Source organism: Falco biarmicus, chromosome 7 (assembly GCF_023638135.1).
Source record: "Falco biarmicus isolate bFalBia1 chromosome 7, bFalBia1.pri, whole genome shotgun sequence".
NCBI lineage: Eukaryota > Metazoa > Chordata > Aves > Falconiformes > Falconidae > Falco > Falco biarmicus.
This window is the reverse complement of record NC_079294.1, coordinates 42132319-42150216: the sequence shown is the minus strand read 5'-3', so window position 1 is coordinate 42150216 and position 17898 is coordinate 42132319. Positions and strand designations below refer to the sequence as shown.

At 45.8% G+C, this 17898-nt stretch overlaps 1 protein-coding gene across 1 annotated transcript in view; it reads right to left on the bottom strand.

Annotated features, from left to right (window-relative positions):
• SYT16 (synaptotagmin 16) overlaps positions 1-17317 on the bottom strand; it is a 78088-nt gene extending 60771 nt beyond the window's left edge. Inside the window, exons 1-2 of the mRNA XM_056347707.1 lie at positions 16987-17317; positions 13160-13411 (exon numbers count right to left, since the gene is read on the bottom strand). The gene's annotated coding sequence lies outside the window, so the exon portion shown is untranslated. The remainder of the gene's footprint in view (positions 1-13159; positions 13412-16986) is intronic.
• Positions 17318-17898: the final 581 nt, after the last annotated feature.

Below are 17898 nucleotides of genomic sequence, written 5' to 3'. Positions count from 1 at the left end.
CATCCTACTGGGAGTTTATAAGACTTGACTCAGCAAAAGACTTAGACTAGAAGAGCTACAATATCTCCAGTTACAATTTTAATAGTGCACAGTTAGGACTATGATCTAGGGGATTAAAATAACTTAAATTAATACAAGCCAATGTGCCTCAAATGGAAACAAAAATCACCAATGCACAGCAGGAGACCTGTGCAAAACAGACAGAAACGAACCCAGAGGAATATGGGTTACACAAACTACGGAGGTGGCTCTGACCCTGCTCACTCCAGCCTAAGGAAGGAACAGAAATAGGCACTGCATTACAGCAGCATAAACGACAAGACCAAGTCTACATTTCCATTGCTCTTTTCTGCATGGGTACAATCATTTCTCTGGCAATTCTGTGTCCCCCTTGTGCCACCCCAGCACCGAGTAGGGGCCATGAAGATGAAGGTCTCCCTGCCAGCGCTGAAATTTGGTGCCAAAGCTTCCCTGGATAATTTGGCAGGCACACACCAGACCCATCTTCCCCTCACACCTCCACCCACTGAACAAGGCTGGGACATTAATGTGGCTGAATGATACGTCTATTCTGGCTATTTTCAGCTGCTGAAGTCACCATGAAGTGGCAGCTGGAGCCAAGTATAAACCAAAGGAGCTGAATTTAAATCAAAGTAGCCATAACCCCAGAATATACATGGCTGGGTTCCATCACTGACAACTGCTTTTCTTGAGCATGGCATAGGCAGGAAGGATTTATACCTTACATATAAAACACTTGGGATCACCACATCACAGCACACAAGAGTGTGTGCACACATGCATGCACATGTGTGTCCACAAGCTCATGCACATGTGTGTGTGTGCAAAGTTGGAGCAAGTAGGTAGCAAACTGACAATCCTATTTTGAATGCTCTATGTGAGTGATTTCATAGCAGAGAGCGTGATGTAGATGGGTGGCAGAGACACCACTGTTACTATTTATGAAGTTACGAAGCCCTTCTATAAAATCTCAGCTCTGAGCCCAAGGAAATTCCAGGGTTTCCCCTTCTCAGACAGGGCATAAGCAAGCCACCGGTATTTTTAAATGTAAATTGTCCAACACATGCTCTGCTATGCTACACAAACCCCAGCTGCAGAAATGCTCAAAGTGCTCCTTTCTCCAACAGACCTGCACGGTACCTTGCAAAATCCCAGAGCAAAAAGTAGACCCTTAACTAGACCAGGCATCACAAAAAGTTTGGAGACAAATTATCAGCTGCTATCCACTTGCTCTAAACGATCTCAGACTGGCACAACAGCATTGTTGCTCGTCTAGTCTTGTTTCCTGGTCAGATGCAGAGGAACAAGAAAGTAGTAGTGCAGTGGTGTAATACTGGGGACAACTCTTCAGGCTTCCCCTACTCCTTGGGGCAGAGATGTAAAAGGCTCCTCCTGTCAGAGCTCACAAGAAGTCCAGCAGCAACATCTAGGAGGAAGCTTTCAACTAACTGAACACTAATAACTGTGTCCACACAGAGGCATCGGTAAGAAGGGACTGCAGAGACCCCTCCCCATACATCCTGAACAGCAAAGACTATCAGCCAGCCACCAACAAGGACTGAGATCCTTGCACCACACCTCCCTTCACTGCAGGCACCAAGCAAAGAGGAAAGGGCCCCCAGAAGGACGACCACAGCACTGGCAGGAACAGATACCTCCTGCACAGATGGTTCCTGCAGCAAACCACAGAGTCCCTCTCCTAAAGATGGTCTGCCCAACTGCAACAAGGTGGATGAGACTTCTGCAGCACAAGCTTGTGCATCCTGTCCCACAGCTTTAAGCAGACATCTCCTCTTCTCCCCTCCACATTATCCATGCCAGACAGAGGTCTGTGCCAGTCTCTCTGAGGGAAGGCTGTGATTTTGCACCTGATCACTGTCTCACATACCTGGGCAGAAATGTTACAGTCTGTGCACCTGGCTCCACCTAGAAGCTCAATATCCCTCTGCGATGGGAGACATGCTAGCTCTCTGTTCCTCCATCATCACAAGGAAAACATGCTGCACCTGGTCCTGACCAAGTGGCCCAGCTCTCCTCTCAACTCTCAGCTGAAGGGCTTCTTCAGACTTGAAACTCTAGGCTAAGACTACCTCTCAGAAATTATTGTAAAACTGATTTGGAGTAGAGCTCTGTTCTGGCTTGTTGTGCAGTGTCTGGGCCTGGGAGGGTATTGAGGAAGGGCAGCAAAAATGCATACATGTCACTTGTGTTACAGCATTGCTGAACTGTGTCAGAGCTTCTCACACAGGTAAAACATCCAGCCCTACAGCAGTAGATGACAAATTGTACCTGAGGGCAAGGAGACATAGGGAGGCATTCAACTGTTGCTTCAAGCCCTGGGTACCCAAGTTGAGGGAAGAAGCTAGCCACCACGTGCTCTAGGACACAAACAGTCCATTCAGTCAGGTCTCTCTCCCACTCACACATTTTTAAGATAAGAAATTAATGCCATAGATGCCTTTGTGTATCAACCCAGTGGGTCCACAAATTCTGTTGCCCCAGGTGAGACCACAAGCCAAGAAACTGTGCTGGCACTCCTGGCCAGTTGAGGGCATGCATAACTGCACACCCTCCTTTGCATACACTGCTTAAGAACAAACAAAGAGGTGCAGTGTGAAGGGCCCCATTCTAGGAAAGAGGAGATCAAAGATGGAAGTGAGATCAACAGAGGACTTCTGACAGAAGACACAAGAGCACAAGACATTACAATGCTGTTCCTGCTCCAATCTCTCACTCAAAGCTACCTCCACATTACAAGATGATTTCAGAGGAGAATCTGCCTGGAAGAACAGGAGAGAAGTATTGGCCACTCCACTACACACATTGAATCCAGCTGGGTATTTGGCTTGTAGCACATTTTACAGCAATTCTGAGTTTGCAGACTTGGCCCCTCCAGACAGACCAGGACCAGGAGAATGAATGCAAGAAGTGCCACAATAGAGTCACTTGGAGAGTCTGCAACTATGAAAACCTTAATCCATTCAGTTTTGCAAGGGTTAAACTTTGCAAAAAATCCTATTCCAGACAATAGCTCTTTAATTCCATTTGATACCAAGCTTCCTGCAAAAGGAATGTTTACTGGTACTTTTTAATTACAAAAAAACCCATAAATTGTCTGTTTTACTGTCTGTGCTAATTACATTTCATTATATATTTGGAGTAGGCTATGATTTTCCTGCTGGTTCCCATGACATTTTTCATTATCAACCACTAATTGTCTAGCGTGCACACTGCATTGTGAACCAAGTAGGCTGATGCGTGGGCAGAAGATCTAGCGAAAGCTGCAAGGCAGTAGAAGTGCACGTTATTATTATTACTATTATGATGCATTAGAAAGTTTCCACCTACTTGCATACCTACATATCCTCATCCCTATCAGCAGTTTCACAGTGCAACAAGGCACAGGAGTCCATCTATAAGAAGCCCCATGCCTAGCAAGGCTCACAAACTACCAAAGGAGAGTTGTGTGGGGTAAAACAGTAACAGTAGCCCCACTGCAAGGACAAGTTCCCTGCTGCATGCAATGGAAACACCAAGAAGGTTTCTCAGTCACCACTTGGTGCCCAAAGCACGTGGGTATCAGGATCTTGTCACTTGGCCCACTCACAAGCCAAGGCCAAGATTATGAAGGAAAATAGCGCCATATGTGGATTCCTAAAGGAACACTATAACCAATGGGACCTTTCTGAGAAAGCAAGACAGAAAAAAGGTAAAGAGTTTTCATGAGCCACAGCTAAGACAGTTTCCATTACAGCAAAACCTCTAACAAATCTGTATCTATGCAAGCTTAGGAAGTGCCACAAAGGGTAAAGCCACTCACTGCATGCAGCATCTCACGAATTCAGACCAAGGGAAGCCGTAGGCGCCAATTCTTCCTAGAGCAAACTGCTAGAAACAGGAGCGCGTGACCACTGCTCCCCAGATCATCGTTATCAGCCTCGGACAGGTGGCAATTCTATTCATGTGCACCACACACACAATACACAAACACTTCAGAAATAAATGTGTGCTTTCACAGGACTGCAGCTCTCTCCTGATGTCTATTTCAAAGGAGACAAAGCCCGACCCTTCCTAACAGCACTGTGAGCGAACAGTTGTATAACTCCTCCTCTTCTCCTCAAGGTGATCCACAAATACATTATCAGAAAGGCAATCAGACCACATTCAGCACTGTAGCAGAAGGGTGAAATTCCCACCCAAGGCAGGACTTGCCCTGCATCAAGGCTCAGTTCACACACTTCATTTTTATGTGTTGATCTACAGATAGCAAGAATGAGGAAGTTCTCCAGTCCTTTTATACGAGGAATATGAAGGACTAAAAAGCACTTTTGATCTGACTATACTTCTATTAACTTTGACTGCGAAATTTGACTATCAAAGAGTGGAAGAATGGTCCCATTCATAGCTGCTGCTCAGGTATTTGCAGGTCACCTTTAAAGATTTAAGCTGCCCTTATGGCCTATGACATAGGCATGCAATTTCAAAGGTCTCAGAGACAGTAAAGCAACTTCATCTCCTTTCTTATACAACCCACATAACCACAGTACCCAAATACCTTGCAGGCTTCAATGCGTTTATCCCCGCAGCAACTCTGCAAAGCAGGGAAATGCTAACAAAACTGCTCCACAGAAGGGGAGCCAAGCCACAAACACAACCCCAAACGGCGGAAGTTAGACCCAAAAGAACAATCAAGAAAAGTCCCATCCACCTATGCAGGCAGTTCAGTGTCTAGAAATACCTCACGTTTCGCCCCAAGGCTGAGGCTCCCAAACAGAACTTCCATAGCACCTTCCTAGAGTTAACACCACAGCAACAGCCGTGGGCCTCCAGGCATCTCCTCCATCACCCTGAGTCACCTGAAAGCCACAGGACTGGCATTTCTTCCACCAAAGCCTGATTCTTTTTATGGACACAATGCAGGAGAGGTGCCTGACACCTCCTGGCAATGCTGAGTTCAAGGAACGCCGAGTTCATCCGGCACAACAGGAGACATGGAAGAGGTGGCATTAAGCACGGGCACTCACCAAAGAAATGGAAAGCCTGAGATAAAGTCTCCCTTAAACCCCCAACTTCTTTTCCCAGCACCATGTGTCCCAGGTACATGACTAGAGGAGGGCACCCTCTATCCTTCCAGCTGGGCTCACTGTGCAGCCTGTTCGGGGGCCAGCAGTAGGGCCAGCACTGGCACACCTCTTTTTTATAACCTGCTCACCGAGGTTCAGAAAGGGCAGCCCCAGACTTGGGTTCTCAAGACTGAGTCTGGACTTCACTGAGAACCTGCTATAGATAAATGACCAAGGCACAAACACTGGGAGGGCAAACCTGAGAGCATCCAGCAGCTCTCCTGTGAGAGCCGTAAAGCCAGCAACAAGGTGGCCCAAGTTCCAGAAGGCTCTCCCTGAGGCCAGATCTTCCACCTTACAAAGGCTGCTGTATATCTTGCTACATACAACCCGGTGGCAGCACTGTCTTCCCAGCAGCAGCAATCCTACCCTTGCCTTGAGCAGCACTCCTGACTATGTTTGCAACCAAACAGGTATACGGTTCTGTGAAATATTCTGCCTTCAACAAAAGGCATTTTCCAGTTACAAAAGATGAAGTATTTGTTTTGCTGAATGTGTTTCAAACAGCTGTGAAGCACTAGTTCAAGTCCACAGCAAGTACACAGTGTTTTCAAATGATGGTGCCTGACGTTCTGCATCCAGAAGAGTCCTGGCCCTCACACCATCCCTGTCTGTAAGCACACACACAAATACGGATGGAACATGGGAACAGAAGTGTGTCCTAACAGACAGGAGGCCATGCACACTAACAGAGGTGACTCAAGTAACAACCTAGGCCTCTGAAGGGTGATTCAGAGACTAATTGTCAATCTTAGTAATAATCTTAGAAAAGGCTCCAATTCATCACGGTATTTAAAATTCACCGAAGTTAACAGGACCAGGGTGACTGAGAATGTGAGCAGTGCAGCATTTGAACTGCCAGCCACGAACTAAAAGCTGGTCCCCTCCATGTCAGGGCTGAAGAGGTTTGACAGGGACAGCACAAGGAACCTTGTGGGACCCATCCACACCTTGGTTCTCCTCTACCACCACCAGTCTCTGCCAGGATTGTTCTCAGAGTTTGGTCAGCAGTTGAGATAAAGTGAAAAAACTGCAAACCTTCACAGCTGTTTGCCTCAGTCTTTCTCCATCCCAGTGAAGAAAAAACTGGGTATAAAATTACTTTCCTAGTCCACAATCTGTGATTCCATTACACTCAAGCCTTTGCTCTGTGATTTATTCTCTGCCTCAATATTCACCCTAATCTCCAAGTTATGCTCAGATTCTGTTTTGCATGCTGGAACTATTTGGCATTGTAAAAACAGCCATCACACAAAGCAGTGGGGGACTAACTTAGTGGGCAAAGCTTTCACCTAAATTGTAGGAAAGCAAGAAAAAGGCTGTAGTGATAAGTAACTACACTACCTGGCTTAGATAAAATGGGAGAAAGAAGCTAGCCCCTAAAAGCCAGTCTCCTGCTGCTTAGGGCTCTCACATTAGACGCAAGACCTGTACTCAAATGCAAGTCTGAATCAAGCAGGACAGACTTGAATTTGCTCCTTCCACATGTCCTTTGACTGTCTGACCTCCAGAAAACCTACTGCAGTGGCAAGGGACAGCTGGTTTCTCTCACCATCACCATGCTCTGCTCAGAGAGGAATTCCATCCTGAATAAGGACACAACTTGGAACTACAAAAGTCTTTTTCAAGATGAGGCATTCCTTAGAAAAAGTTACAATTTAAACAGAATTTCGTTGTCCGACAAAAGCACATTTTCTCAGAAGATTCTCAGCCCACTCTTACTGTAGTAGGTTTGTCTTTGATCATGTCCCAGGCTTGTTTTCAGTCATAGTACAACACAGAGTTCATAATCGGATACATTTTGTCATAGCTGACACCACCACTGCCTTACTGGTAGAAAGAGAAGACTAGGGCTGTCAGTCTGCCACTTTTCTTGAACACTGAAGTCACGCTTTTTTTTTTCTGCTTTTTCTTGAAGACAACTTCTTTGTTGCTATGGTATCACTAATGCAGTATTTTGAGACAGAGAAAGAAGATAACTGTGCATCATCACAGTGACACATCTATCAACTGCCATCCTCTCAAAAAGCGTAAATAAGTAAGGATGCCAATATAGACCTTAAAGGCTCCTCCATCCTTGTTAATTTTTCCCCTCTCATATACACATGTCTACAAAGGTCATGCCTTGTTTTTTTGACAGGGAAGGCCACAATTTGTCTCTCAGCAAGCAGTGTCTAGGTTTATTTTTTAATTCCTTCTCTTCTCCCCATGCTACATAACACCAGCTGAGACACACACTCCAACTCACAAGAGAACAGAAGCACCTGCATGTTCAGAAAATACCAGCCTGGCTCCCCATGTTAAACCATGCGGTGCCTGCTTCATAATTCTTGCTTGTTAGTTCAGGAAGAAACCATTGTACAAGGTGTTGTGGTTTAACCCCAGCTGGCAACTAAGTACCAGGCAGCTCCCACGCCAGCCCTAGCAGGATGGGAAGAAGAATCAGGAAAAAGGTAAAACTCACAGGTTGAGATGAGAACAATTTAATAATTGAAATAAAATAAAATAGAATAATAATAATAACAACAACAACAACTGTAATGAAAAGGAGAGAGGAGGAGAGAGGAATAAAACCCAAAGGGGAAAAAAACCAAAACAAAGAAGTGATGCACAATACAGTTGCTCACCCCCTTCTGACCGATGCCCAGCCAGTCCCCGCACAGCCATCTGCAGGCCCCAGCCAACTCCCCCCAGTTTATATTCCGAGCGTGATGGTTCTGTGGTATGGAATATCCCTTTGGCCAGTTCGGGCCAGCTGTCCTGGCTCTGCTCCCTCCCAGCTTCTCGTGCACCTCCTCACTAGCAGAGGATGGGAAACTTGAAAAGTCCTTGATTTAGAGTAAGCATTACTTAGCAACAACTAAAACATCAGTGTGTTATGAACATTATTCTCATACTAAATTCAAACCACAGCATTTTACCAGCTACTAGGAAGAAAATTAACTCTATCCCAGCCGAAACCAGGACACAAGGTATCTACTGCTGAGCACAACCCACATTTATCTCAACAGTAAGGGAAACAAAAAAGGCACTTTCAAGGTATCTCCCATATAGCAACTTCAACTCACTAGGTGTGGTGGGGTTAGCCTTGTAGCATGTCTTCCCTATCACTGCCAGAATTACTTTAAGGAAACCTTTATCAACTTAGCAAAGCAAGGCCTTGCACTCAGCACAATAGCATTTCCCTCCTTGACCGTGCGTATGAGAACACTGCATCAGGTCCCTTCCAGAATTTCAGAGACAGATCTGCACAGTGCTGGTGCAACCCTGTTACCTCAGGAAGACCAGGAAACAGTCACGGTGACACATGCCCATGTGCCCACACGCTTCCTGACTTTAAGTCCAGATCAACAAACAGGTAACAACAGCACTATGACTTCCAACACACCACCACTGCTGCAGTGATGTTCACAGTGGTGACATGATAAGCATTTCATCTCCCAGGGGGTGCAAAAGGAGGAACAATGTAATGAAATGAAAACTTACATAAGCTGAATTTATCGAGGCTTCTGCAACAAAGGAAAGAGCAGAGAGCAAGTAAAGTGGTGACAGAAGGTCAAACTGGAAGGTTCTCTGGTACGGGTCAAGCATTCAACAGTGAGCACAGAGTCCTCTAGCAAACAAACCCAACCATTTTACATTTGGGAGAGAGGGAAAAGGGGAGGAGAGGGAGGAGAAAGTAGGATCTCTGTTGCTGCTTCTCTTAGGTGCCGGGGGATAACAAATAATAAGTTGTCTCCACTCAGAACTGAAGTGCTCTCACCTCTTCAAAGAGGAATCTAATTGGGATCTTTATGCTGTCATGTACTTATTTTTCTCATCCACAAAACCTTGTTCTTGGTTCCACCCATTTGACCCAAGGCAGAATGACTCACCACAGCAAAAGGCCAGACAGCAAGGTTTTTTTCTTTCCCAAAGACCTAAATAAACCCTACTCCATCAACTGACCAAGGACGATGCAGCAGTAAACCTCTCGCTGAAGGCTGTGCGTTGCCTTGGCAACCTGTCTGATCTCCATTGCTCCAGGGACTGGAAATGTGCTGCCAACAGGAGATTTCAGCTAATCAAACCAAACCTCTTAATACTTAGACAATTTCCCATCTGCAGAGAGCAGGCCACATGCCTGCAGAAAGCCCGGCACCCTCCGAACACAGCCCTGGCTCCTCCTTGACCTGTTATTTGTTGGCTCCTTAGGCCACGGACACCTCCTGACAGCTACCGGAGGAGATGAGGCAGCGGCAGGAGGCCACAGCGTGCTCGCTCTGCACGGCAGCTCCGTGCCTGTGCTCAGCACCAGCCTGGCAGAGGAGACCGGCTGCCCACCAAGGGCTGCCCTCAGGGGCAGGACCCTCACAGCGCCCACGCCGCAGCCCCTGGCCTTCAAAAGAAAAATACATTTTCCAATATTCATAATATACACTCCCTACAGGCCCCGTGCTGTATGTTTTGAGCCTTTGCAATCCACGCTGTCCCTTTTTCAGCTCCCATTAAACACATCCAGGTAACAGCAGCAGCAAACTGCTGACCAAAAAGAAGAAGTGGGACAACCCTGTATCTCTCAGCCTTCCTAGACGGGGGCCTGCTGTCAAGCTGCACTGCAGAACACCTGCTTTATTCCAAAGCTTCTAATTGGCAATGCTAAAAGGGCAGCTTTGGTGGCCAATTTTGCCTTGAAAGCACAATCAGTAATATTTTTTTTTCCAAAGTAGAAATAAGACCAACCTTCCTACAGCTCCACTAAAGGTTTCCAGCCCCTGAATTTAAGCCCAGCCACAGAGACAGACGATCACTCTGCCATTTAGCACAACCAGGGGGCCACAAAGAGAGGCATGAACAGCAGGTGGGAGAGGAATTTTCCACAGTCACGCTTCTGCTGAGACAAGAAATTCTGTTTGGTGGTGATGAAATTCATGTCCGTCAAAAGCCACCAACTACCACCTAACAACCCTCAGCACTACATCACCTAAGACAGCCCTGACTAGGGCCTTTCCATGCAACTGCCAAAGGGAATAGGGGCATTTGAAGAGCTGACTCAACCCTGGCATTCAGGCTCTCCTTTCCCTCCTGGGTCATTCTTTACTGCATCTCAGAGGACACTAACCCACCACTCTCTGAACCCAAAAGCCACAGGCCCTACGCTGAATTTGATTCCACACATGCAGTTTGCTGCCAGATTAACTCACGGTATTGCCACTAGTGGTGCAGGGGACCCTGAGATGTTTTTTGTCCTGGCTTGGAGAACATCTGCGCAGGAGAGGGTGCCCCACCACACAGCTCCCCAGGACCTGGGCTAGCTATGGAGCTCAGGCTCCAGCTCTTGAGGAACGGGTGGAGGAATTGTTGGCATTTAAAAGGGAGCCCTGAAGCGGAAGAAGGCTGCTTACAAAGCAGGGTGTGGTTTCAAGGAAAGAGCACATTGTGTGGAAGATTTCTAGGCCTCTGGTATCGACCAAGTGACCTACGCCCTGGGAAAATATGTTCTAACAATAACAAAAGCCACTAAAACAAATGCTTGGGGGAAAAAAATGCCAGTGGTTTCTAGAGTCATGTATTTAATGGAGTTAAGAGCTTAGCAAGTACTGCCACCTTCTAGCATGTCACCATGAACATTACTCTATCCATGTTAGTATTAACTAACCAGTTAACTTATTACTAGGGCTGCATGGAAAAGGGCATGAACTGAAGTCGTCACTCAGCTAACCAAGTGTTCTGTGATAAGGGAAAGGCAATGAAATCCCACAGGCATAAGGAAGAGGGAACCACAGCTGGTTGTAACGGCCAGAACAGCTGGCTCCCTATATGTTGTTCCCCACCTTATTCTTTCCTATATCATACCTTCTTCCTACTCCAGGCACTCAGCCTTGCTTAGTCTCAGTTCAGACAAACTGAACCAAAGATGGATTCTGGATTTATGCCCAAAACATCTGTCTCTACAGGGCATGGAGAATCAAAAACAGAGCTCTCACTGATCTAATGGGGAGCAGGAATGATCTCAGAGAAAACAAATGTCAATGATGCAAGACACTCTCCATAATTTCTTTGTAAAAGCAACGTGCAGGCAGGATCCCAGCACTACAAAACCTGAGAAGGGCCCCCTCCTGATGAAAACAACCACAATGCTGTCCCTGAGGATTCATTTGTGTTAACAAGTTTCAAAGCATCTGCGTGGAGTTTCTTTCAAGCAAAAGCTGTGACGTCAGACCATTCTCAGGGATAAATGGAGAGCCATGCCACTTCAGAGTCAGAAGAGTGAGAAGGGGGGAGGCAGATAGAGGCTACTGTTAGCCAAAACAGACACAATGGAGACAGACTAAAATAGATTCCATGTATTTCAAGGGCTTCTGCAGTTCTGATGCTCCAGTCCATCCCAGAGGAGCAAATATCCACACACACATTCTGCAAAACATTTGACATAAAGGACAAAGAATAAGAAGTGCAGCATGTTCCTTGGATGTTTTCAAATACCCTAAGCCAAGCTATGGAGTCTACTTACTACTTTATTTGGATTCCTTCAACTGTTTTCTTCCACAGCCATCACGCTACATTTAGGCCCCTTTTTTAACATACCTCAGTCACAAATACCTGCAATTATCCATGGCTTCCTTTGCACAGTGATCAGCTGTGCCTTTTGCTTAACAGGAATGCGAATACTCTGCACTTGTGTTAGTCATCTAGAATTATGGCCTTAGTACTGCTTTACAGTAAAATCTGAAGTGACAGCAGGAAACGGCACGCTGTCAAAGCAGAAGGCAGAAGAAAAGGCTAAATCCTGTTTCATTACATGCAATTTCCAAGACCTTTGTACATCAAGAAAACCAAAGACACATGTAAGTAACAAGTGTTGGTAACACAGTTGTTTTTCAAACTGTAATTGCTGCCAAAGTAACAAACTAGGAAAGTTGTCCGCTCACCAAGAAATAGCCACAAATCATTCAAAACATGAGACTTACCTAATCACACTTACATAAAGCAGCAAAACAAGTCAAACCAGCAATGAAATTTCCCAAGAACACTTTTCTCACAAATAAAACATTTCAAAGCTTTCTTCTTGGGACAGGTTGCTAAATCCTCAGGATCTGTGGTGTTCATATCAGCTGGGCAAAGCTGAAGAGAGGCACAATCCTGAGTTTCAGAAACAGCAGCAGTGCTCAAGCTCTTTTCTCTGCACGTGCTTGTGGATTTAATGTCCCAAGGAAGAAGGAAGCCTGCTGGTTGGTAAACATGTGACAGCCACCAAAGGAATGCTAGCCAGAGAAACAAGATAAAGCAGCTTGTACCACCTCCAAAGGGGTTTGTTTAAAAACTACTGCCTCAGCTGTAGCTTTCCTACTACTCTCATCTTATGAGTGCTAGGTCTTTACTCAAACAATTATCCTGCTAACAAATTTACCTAAAAAAATTTGCCATTCATTTATCATGAAATTTTAAGTGATATTTCTCCCCTGTGTAGAGATGCAATTTATTACTCAGCTTAAACTGACACTCTGATCATAAATACTTGGGATCTATTTTAGAAACGTACCTTTTCAATCCTGGATTCCCGCAGATTTGCGGTGAAAAAGTTAAGGAAGGATCACAGTAAGCATTTAGTCTAAAACAAAGTGTTTCCTCTCCAGGGAGCAGCCCATGCCTGGCACTTGCCAGGCCTCAGCCAGCCATTGCTTCCCTGAAGGGCTCTGCCCGGGCCCTGCTCCATCACCGTGGGCTCCCAGGCTGGAAACGCAAAGCTGCACCAGCAGCTCTGTGCTTGCTGATGGGGCCACTATGCACAGAGGTGCTCTCAGACGCACCAGCACCCACCCTAACACATACCAGGTCATATACCTGCTACACACCCCAAAACAGTTAGAGGCTTCATCCTGGGGACTGTCTCTTGTAAAGTCACACTTCATAGCAAAAAAAAAAAAAAGGGGGGGGTAAGGTATAGAATGGACTTCAACTCCTGGGTGGTTTTTTTTTTATTTTCCTTTTTTTAACCTTAATGTATATTTTAAGGAAGGTTTTGTGATACTTACTGTGAGATCACATCCTGTTTTCCCTATCCACACAACTGCTGCTTTGAACGTGCATTTTGGATGTAGATTTCACTCCCAGTAGAAGGATTGTTTTTTCCCTGGCATTCAGGGCAAATCCATCCCACTGCTTCTGCCTTCAAAAGGTGTCTCTACAGTGAAACTGGAGCTCTTCCCAGCAACGTATTAATTGGTGTAAGATTTTGTTTCCAGCTTCTAGAATATTTGGTGCTCCTCAAAAGCAGCATGGAAAGGCTGTAAAATAAGATCACACATCTGAACCCAGCTACTCACAATGCTCAAAACAGGGAGTGGGGGAAGGTGGACAGAAAAACAGGAGGGACTACACTCACCACTCAGCAGGGGCTTGCATACTCATAACTAAAGGGCTTCTGGCCCCATTGCCTGCAGCAATTTGTAAGTTGGCTCTAATCAGCCATCAGCAGTACCTTGCCTCTCTAAGGTAAACTACTCCCTGAGGCAATTTTCTGCAGGTGTTCCTAATGCAACTCTCCCCCCCCCCCCCCAAAAAAAAAAAGGCATTCTGATGATCTTGTTTATAAAAGCTGCTGCCTGGCAGATCCCAGAAGAGTAGTCCAGACTGGCATCTTCAAAATAAAAGCTACTCAGAAAGAGCTCAAGAGCAGGAAAGAAGTCCTTATTAAAGCAGACATCAAGCCCCTTGACTTGTGAGTCTTGCTGCACCAGATTCCCGGGTAGATCAGGCAACTGCAGAGGGTGTCTGGGTCCCTGGGCTGCGAGATGGCTGCAGGCAAAAGGCGCAGGGTGGGCACAGGGACATGCTGGGAATATGTGCCCTTCAGCAGGGCTCTTTCCAGACTTGCAGCCTCTCCCCTGTCTCCGTGATGCCAACATCAGGCATGGCTGAGCAATCGCGCTGATCAGCCATACGAGGTCCCAGAGCAGGATGCTGCGGCCATGGCACAGTGCTAAAAATATGCAAGGGTGCAGCAGAGCAACAAGGGACAGACAAAGTCTAGTTAGGTCAGAGTAGTCACTGAAGCCAACTGATTGAGCAAGTTTAATCCATTGCTCAGGAGACTTCCCTCGTCTGCTAAGCCTGCTAATTTAGAAGCAAGCACCAATCCCTTGAAGATTTAAGGAGATGGGCTACCAGGAAGGGGCCAGGGCAGTTTAGCATGCAGATCTGTAGGTGCCCCATTCCCTGTAAGTACATTTAGCCCCAAAGCTGCATGATTGAAAATAAATGTCTGAGTAGCAGCTCCAGAAAGGAGGCAGTGAAATGATTTGCCAAAGATGAAGGTCTCAGGTTCAACACAGCTTACCTAGCACCATCCTCCATCCATGCCACTGCCCCAAGTTACCCCTGCACCAAAGAAATTGCTTACTCCAAACTTCTCACCATTGATTATTCTGTTATTCCCTTACTTATTACCCCTAACATATTTTCTGTGGTAATATGATGTTTACTCACCTTTATTCAAATTTCTCTGGAATTCATCAGGACTATCATATTTATGAAAGAAAACAGGAGACTATTTAAGACTTCCACTCTGACTTCCTCACCCTCAGCTGCTTTCCTTGCTCTCCCATGTTAAGTTCTTACTCTAAACTTTACTCTTGATTCCATCATTTACAAAGTTTCAATGGGAAAAGTAATCCTGAAATAATGTCACAATAACATTAGGAGAATAAACTCTTGCCCTTGTCAACTTGACACTGCCTTTTTTCTGTGGGTTTTATGACTTTTTTTTTTCCCCAGAACCATTGTGCTAAAAGAGCTAGAGCACAATTGGCAGAAATTGAGATACAATTTTCAGATGTAGTCAGTTTTTATTATTATTTTCCAGCCATCAGCTAAACTGCGGAAATATTCCCTTTATGTCCCGCTAAATGTCAAGATGATATTTTTAAAACCCGGACAATGTATTTCACATAAACCTTTACACCATTATTTTAAAGATCAAACATCCTTTCACCTGGGAGCCACAGCATGGCTGGTTCCCCCAGCAACGCGATGTGCTTCCAGCTCGGCCAAGCAGCAAGATCCCTTTCAGGCATCCACTGCTGAAGCGGCGCCCAGCTGGCCACGCTCTTCTTCAAAGCTCCGCTGAAAGCCTTTTGCCAAGGCGCCTCTGACAGAACCCCTCATAAATTGATTTCTAATTCTTCTTTTTCAAGGTGCACCAGGCTCACAGCTCTCAGGGAGGGGGAGAGGGTATTTCATCCCCGCTTTTTCATTGATCTGAATTTGCCTTTTTAAATTTAAAGTCACACAAAGTCCTCACTGCCTTCACACGCCACGCTCTTCCTCCTGAGGCAGGCAGCCGCTCACTGCGCTGAGCCAAACTGAGCAGAGTATCTTTCAACCCCCACCCCACCACCCTGATGTGGATAATAAAGCACGTCACGCTGTAACAAACCTGGAGTAAAAACTAGGCCAGCATGTGCCCAATAGTCACCTCGCAACCAGGAAATGTCATCTCTCCCTGTAATTAATTAACGAGGCTCACGATGGGCAAAGCCACCCCACAGGGTGACACCTGCACTGACCCAGACCCATTATCAAGTGGTGAGGGAAGGGGATAGAGGAGGCTTTGCAACTCCTGGGAGGAGGAGGGGGGAGGCCAGGGGGTATCCCAAGGCTCCCGAGAGCTGCACTCCTACCGCTGGTGGCCCTGACAGCCCCTCATCCATCTCCAGGCCCCACATCCCTGCACACCTCACTGGAGAGCAAAGGATTCATGGGGACCCTGACAGCATCAACACCCAGAGCCCAGGTGAGAGAGAGATCAACCCCAGCACAGCCCAGTTATGCCAGGAAGAAGAGGCTTTACACTGGCATGGCTGATTTCATTCCTTCAGAGGGCAGTAGCCATGGGACCATGGGATACCTGCCACAACACTCCACCAGTATTTAACATGCACCACTCATTTTAGTTCCTTTGCAAAATAATTATCACTACACACAGCATTTACTAGAGGTAAACTTGGCTGAACAAATACATCCATGTGCAGAAAGAGCAGGATAACAATAAAACTGCACAGAAGCAGCACTACATTAAGCCTTCCTCAACATTCCCTAGGTCTGGTAGTAAAACCAAATACAACTTCCACTTCTTGGGCCCAAAGTAAACTTGCTCTTCCCCCTCTGCCCCAAGTCTTATTAAAAATAAACAGAAGACAAAAGAGAGAACTGCATACAACAATGTCAGGCCTCTGAGTCAAGAGACCCAAAACTGGAAAACAGTATATAAAGAACTTCAGGTCAGTGCACTTCTCACTCCTCTTACCAAAGCATGAATATATGAGTAAAACATCTCTGGCACATCTCATTGACCTCATTCAGCGTCTGCCCAGTACTCCACTCCTCTGGGCTAACACAGTACAGCAGCAGACTACGCTGGCAGGAGGATGTCTGTGCTAGGTAAGCATGAAGTCAGAAATATTTACACAACACATTCCTGCCTAAGCATACAGCAGGTGAATATGACTAACAGGTAGAGGTGACAAGGTGCCGAACTCAAGAGGAGGAAGCTGTCTTAGCAGAAGTAGTGTTTCCATTAAACACATGCCTGGAGTCCGCGGCATTTCCTCACAAAATTTTCTATGAAGTGGCACAGACCAAATGCACAGCCTTGTTTACCTGAAACCACACTTGAATACTAACTGAAATGAGACTGTAAGCAAACAAAAATGTTAGCTTCATCTGTAGTCCAAAATATGAAGAAAATCCTTCTGCCCACTAAACCTGTAGCAGAGAAATCTGACCTGGTTTGCCAAAGTATGCGAAGAGAGAAATTGTGCCTATTTAGATTATTAAGCAAGCAGTAATTTGATCAGTTTACCTGTAGCTATTCCAGAATGTGCTGCCTGACGGCTGGGCTTGCTACAATCCTGTGTACCTGCACACTTTACAGATGGGTTTTCAGATCCAGCCATGACTTCTATCCCAAGCTTGGCCTCTGGGGCTCTCTTATTCCAGTGAAAAAGTTTCCCACTGATTTAATAGTATCTGAAGTGGGTATGAGTGGTCCAGTTCACAGAAATCTGCAGAAGTTTCAGAGGAACCCACGGTCTCTGGTGTCTGTTGCAACCCAGATTTCTTCTACCGTGACAGTCAATGTGGGAGGAAGGAAAGCCTGGAGCCGTGTCAGTCCAGTGGGATTCCCAGCAAAGACAAACTGGCAGGCAAAAAACCCTAGAAACAAAGCAAGCAGACAGGCCAACTCAAACGCCACAAGAGATGGATTTCCAAAGAAAAATCTATGTATGCAAGGGTGGTTCAAGTCTATTTGGAGACCTTAAAATCAATGGCAAGGATTTTATTTTTCTAATTAAAGGTGGGTGGGCGTTTTGTTTTGTTTTTTAAATAATATTCCAGCATTGAAATACAACCAAATTGTCGCCAGAAATACAACCAAAACTATCACAATTGCAGATGAGATGAAGGGAGACAGGAATTCCCTGGAAAAACTGCATGTTTTGATCAGAAATCAAGAAACAGGTGATTGGTGTTCTTCACCTTGTAACTAAGTCCACATACCACTTTGGAAACATCAAACTAAACAGAGAGCTTGTGGGTTACATGAGTCTAGCCTGCAAGCAGAAGTATGAAGAAGCGCAGATCTAAACCTCCAAAAATGCAAGCAGAGTGCCACAGGCAACAACTCTGTCCAGGGAAGGAGCCAAACCAAGAACATAAATACCAAGTCAGCACATAGATTAAACCAATGTAGCTGGACAGATGAGACAAACAG